Genomic DNA, 10,947 nt, shown 5'->3' with positions numbered 1-10,947 from the left:
TCCTTCAGGCTGAAATAAGAGGGCACTAGTGTGTTAGTCACTCAGTTGTGTCCAACTCTTTGTGACCCCATGGACTGTAGCCTGCCAGACTCCTCTTTCCATAGAATTCTCCAGGTAAAAATACGGGAGCGGGTAGCCATTCCCTCCTCCAGGAGATCTTCCCAACTCAGGGCTCAAACCTGTGTCTCCTGTACTGCAGGTGGATTCTTTACTGTCTGAGCCACCAGGGAAGCTAGACAGTAGCTCAAATCCACATTGAGAAATAAAGAACACTGGTAAACATACTATGCAGATAAATACAAAAGACACTATAAATTTATTTCTTGTTTGTAACTCTTCTCCTAATTGGTTTTAAAATAAACTGCATGAAAAAGTAATTAATTATAAAAGTGAGTTGATGAGCTTATAGTGCAAGAAGGATACAAATAATATTTGCATGAAAATATCACAAAAGAGGGAGGAGGGGATGGAGTTACACTGGAACAAAGCTTTGTACGCTATTGAAATTAAGTTGGTATTACTCCAAATTAGGTTATTTTAGGTTTGGATGTTAATTACAATGCCCAGGGCACCCACCAAGATAATAAATTTTAGTTTTTAAATTCTAAACAAAAATATATACAATAAAAAGAAATAAGGCAGAGCTGAAGATTTTAGTGGCTTGGATTAAGGATAATCATTTTAAGACAGTGTCAGTCTAAAATTAAGGATTCAAATTCCCAGAGCATAGAGTCTATCTGTTCTAGTGTGGGTCATGCCCACTATTACGGTCAAAAGAGGGGTTCCTAGCCTGGCAGATCTTTAGAATTGCATGGGAGGCCTTTTCCCAAATAAGTGGGTTTGGGGAAAAATAAATAAGTGATAACCACTAAATGGGTTAACATTTTGTTAACCAGAATATTAAAGAATCAAAATGGTCTATTTCATGTGACTCTGCCAGATAATAATACATAGAAATTTATACTGTACTATAAACAGAAGTATATTTGTGACTAGGGTAATTTGGGATAAGGATAAGAGAGTAGGATGGTATGTCAAATTTTTAAAATACTGGAATAGAAGATTGATTTCCCTAAGAAGTTTGAAACTTTTAAAGTCTATTTTAGTTTTCTAAGTGCTATGTTGGCTTGTGAAATTAAGGCATGTGATATTAACTTGCCACAAATTGGAATAAGTTGTAGTTGGTTTTTAAATTCTAAACAAATAAAGAGTAAATGAATAATTGGGAAAAGTACTTGCAAAACACATGACATGTTAACCTGTGACATACATATATAGTTACTATCTATAATATGTCTACTGCCCTGAATGCTCCCAATCTCATCTGATCTCAGAAGCTAAGCAGGGTAACATACGGAAATTCTTACACTTTGAAAAGAAAAAGACCCATAACTCAAAAAGTAAAATGAACTAAAAGTATATGAATAAACAATTCATAGAACAGGATATCCAAAAGGGGAAACAGAAAACGAGCAGCTTCACTAGTAGACAGTGAAATAAAAATTAAAGGAACAACAAATTATCACTTAGCAGAATGGCTAAAAATAAGCAAAGTAAATTATTTATGGCCTTTTAGAAAGCAATCTATTAACATTTTAAATAGACCAATCTCATACCTGGAAATCAGTCCCTCAGAAATTAAATTATCAGGGCATTTGGATACACATAAAGGATATTTATTGAAACACTGGTGCCAGTGGCAATTTTTTTTTTTAAGAATTTGAATGTGATAAATAGGGAAACTTGAGTTAATTTTGGTACATCCATACTGTGGAACATTATGCAGCCTCTAAAATAAAAGAATGAATCAGTACTATACCAGTTAAACTGGAAGGATTTTTATGACATTGTTTAATGAGGAAAGCAAGAAGCAGAGAAAGGTTTACACTATGATTCCTCACTTTGTACAATATACATATATATGGTTATATTAGCATGCTTAACTTTTTTAAATAGTTGAGAGGGGGAATAGTGAGGGAAGAGTCAGGTAAGAAAAGAGAAGACTAAAAAGGGGGGTATCCTAAACATAACATACATGAAATGATTCCATTTGTGGATAAATGATGGATGGACATGTGCATAAATAAATACATGAAAATATGATCATCAAAACATTAACAGTGGTTATTTCAGTGTGTTTGGGGTTTATTTCCTTCCTTATACTTTTATGTATTTGAATTTTTTCAATAAGCAAAGTTTATATACAACCAAAGAATGGTTGTTCATTTTAAAATGCATGTTGCCAATTGCCATGGGATTGAAGTTGAGTCAGAAACATCTTCTGCCTTGCACCTATGACAGTGGGGAGCCAAGAGGACACAGCCAGCTGTAACATACAGACCAACTTAGTAAGTGTTGTGAAGCACAAAGTGTTGGGAAAGAGAAGTTAATTGATCTCAGATCTGACTGGGAATTTCTGGAAGAACATTGTTAAAGGAGAAGGCATCTCAGTAGGCTCTTGAAGGTTTGGTAACAATTCAACAGGTAAAGATGGGGATGAAGAGAAATCCAGAATAAAAGAACAGAGTGAGCAAATCACACAGGGGCATTAAACAGGATATATTCAAAGAACGGCAATTGGCCCAACACAGTATAACTGGAACACAGGTGTTGAGCAGACAGAAGGTTAGAATGGTAAACTGGTTTCCAACTGTGAAAGTAGTTTAGACTGTATTCCACTTGCAGAGGGGGTTACGGTGGGCCAGGGTTGGGGAGGGGGGCGGCCGCGGAGGTTTGTTTATTTTTTCAGGAAAGCAACATTCTTAGTTCTGTTTTGGGAGTAGGAAGAGGCAGGAGACAAGACCACCAGTTAGGAAACTTAAAATGATTCGGGCCAAGGTAATCAAGTTTAACAAGAGCAGCAATATGGGAATGCAGAGAAAGAAGATTCTACACACATTTTTGAGGGAAATAGGGCAGGCCTTGGTAGAAGATGTTAAACCTTCTGTGCCTGGCAGCTGAGGGCTTGCGGATACACCTATTTGAGAAAGAGAACACTGCAACTGAAAGTGGGAACCAGGCTGGGAGAAAAATCCCACTATCTTGCAGAATATACAGGGGCTGTATATAAAAGAGAGGAGAAATTCTGAGGTAAAACAAATTTATCAAATTGGTCCCGCTCACTTTCTGCATGTTCCACAGGAAAGGGTCTGGCTGTAGAGAATGAGAGATCCGGGGAAAGTCCCGGGTAAAATCTCAGACCTAATTCCTGCTCTTGGGAACTGGAGCCTGAGCGTCTTTCTTCCTCCTCCGCTGCCGAGACCCCCCGGGACAGCCCCGTTCAGGCGAAGGAAGCGCGGGGCGCGGGTCCGCACGGCCCGGAGCGGCCGAGCGCGGGGTCCGGCGGAGCGCGCGGGGCGGTGCCAGGGGAGGGGCGGGAGGCGCGGCCCCGCCAGAGCCCGGCCCGGGCGGCCCCTGAGGCACCCGACGTCCCGCGCAGACGGCAGAGCCGGGCGCCGCCGTCCCGCCGCCTCCGCGCCCGCCTCCCGGCTCCCAGCGCGGTGATGGGCGCGGCGCCCTGCGGTGCTGCTCCCGCCCCTCCCCGTCCCTTCCGGCCCCGCGAACCGGCGAGAGACCGGGGCACCGCCGGCGTTCTGCCGCCAGCCGCGGGCCTGGCGCTCCTCGGCGGTCCAGGACCTGGTGAGGTGAGCAGCGCGCCCTGGAGGATCCCGTAGGCGGGAGTTTGTAGGAGCGCTCTGTGGGCAAGATATATCCACAGAACGTCAGACCCTTACATTCTGAAGTAAAAAGTGGAAAGGGGGGAAGGGCGTTCTCTCCTTTGCAGAATCTGGGCCGCTTCTTTGGAAACGGTGGAGAAACTATCTTAGAAACTGGAGACGAGCCTGGGGTCCCTGACCAGGGATGCCCGTGGCAGTTTGCTGAGGAGAGAAGCGTACTGGTATTTGTCGGGAAGAGGGGCTGCGGCTGTTCTGTTTTCTTAAACAGACGATAGCCTCCTGAAACGGAGGGATCCGAGAACGGCATGTGGACCCCCCCAGAGGCTCTTCACGGGGCTTGTCCCCAGACCTGCCTGTGGGGGGTGTGGGGGGGAATGCACCCTAAGGGTGCCAGGTGGCGGGTAGGGTGGACTCCCTCACGAGGGTTGTGAGGTCCTGAATACAGAACGTTTTATTGCTCTGCTTTCTGTCGAACTGCCTTGTTCTGGGCAGAAAGTCGCCCGGGAGCTGCAGCATCCTTGTAACTTTATCTGAAACTAGAGGCCACTTGTTAGATCGGTGTTTGAATGGTGGATATCTTGGTGTACTTGCGGCGCTGCGGAATATGAACTTTTGAAGTTTTTCTTTAAAATTGATTTTAGTTGTTATCATTTTAGAATAGGAATCTGTGGGGAGAGACGTCATGGCATGCTCTAACTCTTCCCTTTGTTGGTTTCGTAGGTACGTGTGTGCATGAATAATAGGCAAATTATGTCCTAGCCTATAATGAAACATCTTTTCCTGGTGTAGTCCTTTAACCAGGGTATGGAGGGTAATATCAAATTATTCCATACCTACGTGAAGTGTGGATTAAAAGCTGGAAAATTTGTGATGTAATTGTATGAGGCAGCTAGGCCTGCAAAGGAAAACTAATTTTTCTCTACCAATGGCTAAATGCAGCACAGAAGGCCTCCCTGCAGGCTGGGTAGCAGGCAGGCTTGTAAAACAGTAAGTAGCTTCTTCCTTTGCTGCAGTTGGAGCAAATGGATATGGAGATAAATGGCTGAGGATGTGGTAGTATACAATGCAAGGCAGTTCGAGTCTGGAGAATAAAATGCCTTGGCAGGCTTTGCTTGAGTTAGAGATCTCTTGGGAGGCGAGTGGTGGCTCTCTGGTCCCAAATTTGCCAACCTAATTCCACTTCAGGGCCATCACTGTCTCTAGAGTGCTCCCTGTATTTCCTGTTTTCTCACTCCAGCTTTTAGCTTCTCCCTGTTCCCCAGTAAAGTCTAGGGTTGAGCCTGGCAGACGTCGAGTTATGGTGGCCTCGGGATAGAGAACTTCCAAGTCTAGTGAAAGCAGAATTGTGGCCCAGGGAAGACTCGGGGTGGGCAGGGTGAAGCAACTTCCAGCCTAGACTTCCAGCCTAAAAGACTCTCAAATAGTGGCAGAGTGATACAGACAGAAGGAGAGAGATTCTCTCAGGTGGACAGTAGGTGCTTAACAGTTTGTTTCCTGCTCAGAGTTTTAATATTTCCTTTTTTGTTGTTTGACCATAAGGGCATTTCCAGATGGGGTTGGGGGAGTATAGAACTCTGAAAAGTCCCTCCTCCCAAATTTGCATTTCTTTCTACTCTCTTGTAGGTTTTTAGAGAGTAAGTCGGGGCAGGGGGGGAGAGAAGAAAGGAGCAGTGAGGCTCTGCCTTCCCACAGAGACAATGGACCATGGACTGACTTGGGCCCAGAAGTTGGATTTGAAAGTTGAAAAGAATGTTCCATGTTTCGTTAAAAATCAGAGCCTTTATTTTGCAGAAAGGCATTGAAAACCATAACATTCTCATTTAATACCGATGAGTTCTGCTTGATAAGGGATTCAAGTCTCTACTTCTTTTTTTTTTCTCTTCCAACATTTCATTGTGAAAAACTTCAGACATACAGAACTTAAATTGAAAGGTGGTCAAGAAATAGATGTGTGAAGGATATTAACATTTTGAGTAGGAGAGGAAAGGATCTTATTCTTCCGACTTTTCCTTAAGAATCCTAGGCATATCTCTTCATTGCTTCCTTTTTCCCATTCTTAAAACATGTGTGTGTTTAATCGCTCAGTTGTGCCTGACTCTTTGCGACCCCATGGATTGTAGCCTGCCAGGCTCCTCTGTCCTTGGGATTCTCCAGGCAAGAATACTGGAGTGGGTTGCCATGCCCTCCACCAGGGGATCTTCCCAACCCAGGGATTGAACCCAGGTCTCGCTTACTGCAGGCAGATTTTTTACCATCTGAGCCACCAGGGAAGCATAAGTTGGATGATATCACTCCCCTGCTTAACATTCTCCAGTGAAATAAGATCCCTCACACTTTTAATAAAATCCAACTCTCTACCGGGACTTATCAAAGCCCTAGTGGATCTGGCCTCTTTGACCTTATATCTTTCCCCTCACTTTACTGTCTTCCTTGCTCTTTTCTGCCTGAACACTCTTCCCTCAAATATTTACACTGCTTCTTTCCTCAGTTCATTCAGGGCTCTTTTCAAATGTGACCTCCTCCATCAGGTCTTCCTTGACCACCTAATCCAAAACCACACTTTGTCACTCCCTGTCCTCTGACCCTAATTTAGTTTTCTTCACTACATTTACTATTATCTGGCATTGAATAGTATGTCTCTTTCTTTATTAATCAGCTCTATATTCTGTACCTCAAATGTAAGCTTCGTAAGGACAAGAAATTTTTTGTCTTATTCACGGCATATTGTAAGCTTAATAAATAAATAATTATTGAATTAATTAGATAATTAAATGACACAGATAAGGCATTGCCTCCCATAAGGGTGGCACAACCCTTGGTAAAATACTAGAAGTCCTTGTAAGTGATTCAGGTTAATCAATATTTTATAGGTAAATGATGATCCTGGAGATAAGTAGCCACTCTTATCCCCACAGTGCTTTGAAGTTGAATCCTATGTTAGAAACTGGGCTAGTTTTGACAAACCCTCATCCCAAACAAGATATAAAAAATTTCAGTTCTAGAAATTTCCCTCATGCCCCTTTCTAGTTACCCGCCCCCCCACCCCCAGAAGCAACCTTTGTTATAATTTCTCTTATCATAGTTTCTGGTTCCTGGACATCATATAAATGCATTCACACAGTATGTACTTTTATGTCTGCCTTATTTTTTCTCAGCACAGTGTCTTGAGATTCATCCTTGTGGTTGTGTATTAATTGTTCATTTCTTTTTATTCCAAGATGGTATTCAACTGTATGAATATCTACTTTTTATTTACCCATTCTCTTATTCATGGATACTTGGGTTGTTTCCACTTTGGGGCTATTTTGAACACAGCTGCCATGAACATTTTATAGAGTCTGCCTCATTTTAAGTCCGCTGTACTTTATGTGAAAATCTTCATGCCACCAGTGCTGAGAGAAATATGGCAAGATTATGGTGGCTGTGCCCAGTATGGCAGCCTGCCTGTACCCCAGCAAGCGCCTTCTCCAGACAGCCCCACTGGGTGCTAATCTCTCTCCCACTGCAGAGGGAGAACACTTGAAAAATGAGGGTCCAGGCAAATTGGGGAGCCCTCAAGCATACTTTCAGTGTTTCTCAGTCCCTAAAAGAGACTGTAGAATGCTGCCGCCATTGCTCCTTGTATTTCCCTCCTCTTCTCAGCTCCCCATCCCAGTACAAATTGACTCTAATCAGCCACTGAGCATTCTGCTCTCAAGAGGTTTAAATATTTAAGAGTAAGAGTCTTGTTCAGAGCCTGATAAAATATTTATGTGTTTCCATGGGGCATTGGTTTTCATCTAGGCTTCTCAAGGTGTTTTTCAGAGACTCTTGTCATAATCATGAGCTACTCAGACAGAGATAGATGATACAGCCAGAGAACATTGGTAATACTGAACCCATCTTGCAGAGTGTCTTGCTTTCTAGGGATGGGGGAGAATGAGCATACAGAAAAATGGGCATTAACAGTATTTGGATCAGGAGACAGGCTGACAGCAGTGACTTGGAAAAAGCAGAGTCTGTTAATGGAGTACCCCTGAGGGTGTGAGCCGAGAGGGGATGGTGGAAAAGAGCTTGTCAGCATGAGGAGGGATTATTTAAGATGGAATGCATTCATCCCAAATAGAAGAATAAAGGAATAAGCCTTTAAAGGACACAGTTCCTTTGACACCGATGTAGACAAGGCATGTATAAGATAGCTATGCCGAGTGCTATAATTAAGTTGTCACACCTGCTATGAAAATATGGGAGAAGGAGTGGAGGGTAGCCAGTGTTTCCAGGTTGGGGGAGAGAACTAGCTATCTCAGGAGAAATTGTTATTTTCTTCTCCAAGAAAGAAGTGCTTTTTGAGTCATGTTCTGAAGGAGTTATGGCTCTCTGACTGGCAGCTGTGGTGTGGAAGGGCATTTCCAGGCAGAGTAACTTGAGCAGACATTCGAGTCAGGGCTGTAGTGCTGGTGTGGCCTGAGTAAGGTGAAGAGGGGGTGTCAGGGAGGGTTAGAGCAGGTTTGCAGGAAGAGATAAAGCAGGAGAGCGAAAGGCCAACTTGTAAAGGACACAGGAGCATGGACTTTAGTCTGTTTGTTGAAGGGAATCATGTAACTTTTGATTAGGTCAGATTTTGAGCAATTCTTGAGCGGTGCCTCTAGCCCAAGCAAGGCCTTGAGGTCTGTTTATGTCCAAGGCACTTTCAGAATATTCTGCTGTGTCCAATCCAGTCTAGAGCCTTTGTACAATCTGCTCTAAAGGATGTAAACAGAAGGAGGTCAGATTCATTCAGTATACTCCTGGGACTAACCAGAAACAGGTCTCATCCATCACACAAATACTCCGAGTCAAACTGAATTCATAGGCTGTATGCTACATCCTCTGATGGCAGCATACATTCTCTTTCGTGGCCACTTTGGCTCAGTGGGGGTGCATTTGGGAGGATCTAAGTACCCCTTTATCACATGAACCTAAATCTGAGTCTGTATACTTCAGGCTGGGTTGCCAGGCAACAGAGGACCAAGTGATGAGACAGGCAGACCATCGCTACAGAATTCAGACTTGTTTTGACCCGGCTACTGGGCAGTGACTAGAGAGGCAACTGGTAACAGAGGATTGAGGCCATGCAGATTGACAACCCATAGACAGGACTGTTTAGCCACCTACCACGTGTGTTCCCTTCAGATTCCTATTCAGAAGTGCCTCAGGATGTTTACTTTAATGTATAATAAAAATAGGGAGGCAAGAAGGGGTGTGAAACCTCTTCATTGTCTCCACTTTATGATGTTTGTGATAAGGAAGAGATAAGTAGAAGTGATGGTCCTGGGGAAGTCAGTCCTCAGCGCAGCAGTGAAGAACTTTGCCTATGTGTAGATTAGCTGCAGAGCTCTGGAATTCTGATGGGGAGAAGCGATTTCTTGGTGTGAGGACAGAAAAAGGCATGGAGGACCCCATAGAGAAACTTCATGATTCTGCCCAGGGTCTTGCTGTTTGGAACTTTTCTCTTGCGGTGGTGGAAACAACCAGAAGAGAATGCACTGGGCCTTCCCATTGCCTTGTGCCTATGCCGGAATGTCAGCCCCTCAATCAGCACTGTCAGCTCCCTGGTTTTCCCAGGGTAACTGGGAAGACCCTGAGAGAGGAGGCAAAAGCGAAAGTCTTAACTAGGGAAATAACAAGACTTCAGACTAACAATATCCTTCAATATTTAAGACATTCTTAGTTTTCTGCATGAAGTGAAATCTCCCAAGGGCCATGTTTGCTATATATTTCCTCCGAACAGGTGAAGAGGGTTCATGCTTAATTGAGTGCCTTTTCGTAATGGACATTTCAGTGATTGTATGTTGTTCCCTGGCCTGCTTTTGGATGTTGTTTGGAGATTGGAGTAAAGGGGGAACAGGAAAGATGACGGCAGGAGACAGGAAAGGGAAGAGAGTAGTGACTGGCTGGGGTCCTAGGTACCCGATTATCTGCAGGTGAAAGACTGGGATGAAAGAAGATCAAGTAACCACCCACGGGAATCTTTATGTGCAAATATTGCTGACTGCCAAAGTCAGTTGTGAAGAGAAAAGAAGGGCTGAGACATGAGGCTGCTGTCAGTCTGAGGAATATTAATACAGGCTTGACACGCCAGAACACATAGCTACACCGCAACCATGCATGCAGATCCCAGCAGTAATGTCCAAACCCCTTCACACTTCCATCACATTCTCTCATATTCATGTATAATATTAGTTATATACGTGAGATATTTGTAAAGATATACAAATGCAGACCTACTTTAAAAAGTAAGTATAAAGAAGAAAGCATTCTAAAATATTAGCAGCAGTGGGATTATGAATGATTATTTTTCTCTTTTTCTAACTTATCTGTATTTCCTATCATTGCTATTATAAGCATGGATTTCTGTGATACTCAGCAAAACATTAAGTAAAATAATCTTTCAAGGGGCTCAGTAGGGAGAAAGAAGAAAAGACATACATGGAGGACAGCAGGATTTTACCAGAATAGAAAAAAAGATGTTGGAAAATGAATGAAAATCACAGAAGTGATTTTGTCAGGAAGATGGAAGGGAGAGTAGGTGGAGATTAGTAATGTTTTCTCTATTTACTGTTATTTACTAGACTTGTTATAATGAGTGTGTATTACTTTTATATTTTAAAAATGCAATAAATTTAAAATATAAAAAGAATTTATTGAGACTATTATTTACAAGTAATGCCAGTGGAGTGTATAGTCACTTTCAGGCTGCTAACTTCTGCATATTTTTTGTTCATTGTTGAATGTCATATATTTCTTGCTGCCCCACCCCCACCCCTGCCAAGGATCTGGAAGCTTTTATCAGCATGAAGCCAAATTGCCAACACTAAGCCAAATGTCACACCTCCAAAGCCTTAATGCCGTTCTCTGGGCAACAACTGAAAGTCCCATAATTGGCTTCCAGTGGTCCACCAAGGTGCTAACACAGAGCACTTAGCAACTGGACAGCAGCATCTTTCCCAGAGTTTAATATTTATTCCTGAAGCTGCCAGGCCATCCTTATACATCACATCTCTGAAATATGAGACTGGAGTCAACAAAAGCTGTCAGTAACTGGAGTAGTGGGATTTTCCCAGAGAAAACACTGTTCTACTATCATTCAGCTTACTGACTCGAGCCTCCTCTTGGGAACCTCTGCCGCTGAGCTTCTGGAGAGGTGGATGTAGTTTTCACTTCACAACCACTGGCCTTTTCCAGAGTCACTGTCAAGTCTGCGCTTTAATCGGCTGCTTCTAAGGAACACGTGGTGAGGCCTCTCTCCAGG

General features: G+C 43.2%; 1 protein-coding gene across 2 annotated transcripts in view; it reads left to right on the top strand.

Annotated features, from left to right (window-relative positions):
- The first annotated feature begins 3,393 nt into the window (after positions 1-3,393).
- The window catches only part of GPR156 (G protein-coupled receptor 156), a 109,886-nt gene continuing 102,332 nt past the window's right edge, over positions 3,394-10,947 (top strand). For both annotated transcript variants that reach the window (XM_027980271.3, XM_042231900.2), the window contains exon 1: positions 3,394-3,644. The gene's annotated coding sequence lies outside the window, so the exon portion shown is untranslated. The remainder of the gene's footprint in view (positions 3,645-10,947) is intronic.

This window comes from Ovis aries, chromosome 1, assembly GCF_016772045.2.
Source record: "Ovis aries strain OAR_USU_Benz2616 breed Rambouillet chromosome 1, ARS-UI_Ramb_v3.0, whole genome shotgun sequence".
Taxonomy (NCBI): domain Eukaryota; kingdom Metazoa; phylum Chordata; class Mammalia; order Artiodactyla; family Bovidae; genus Ovis; species Ovis aries.
The sequence above is the reverse complement of the archived record's forward strand: the minus strand, read 5'-3'. Positions and strand labels throughout refer to the sequence as shown.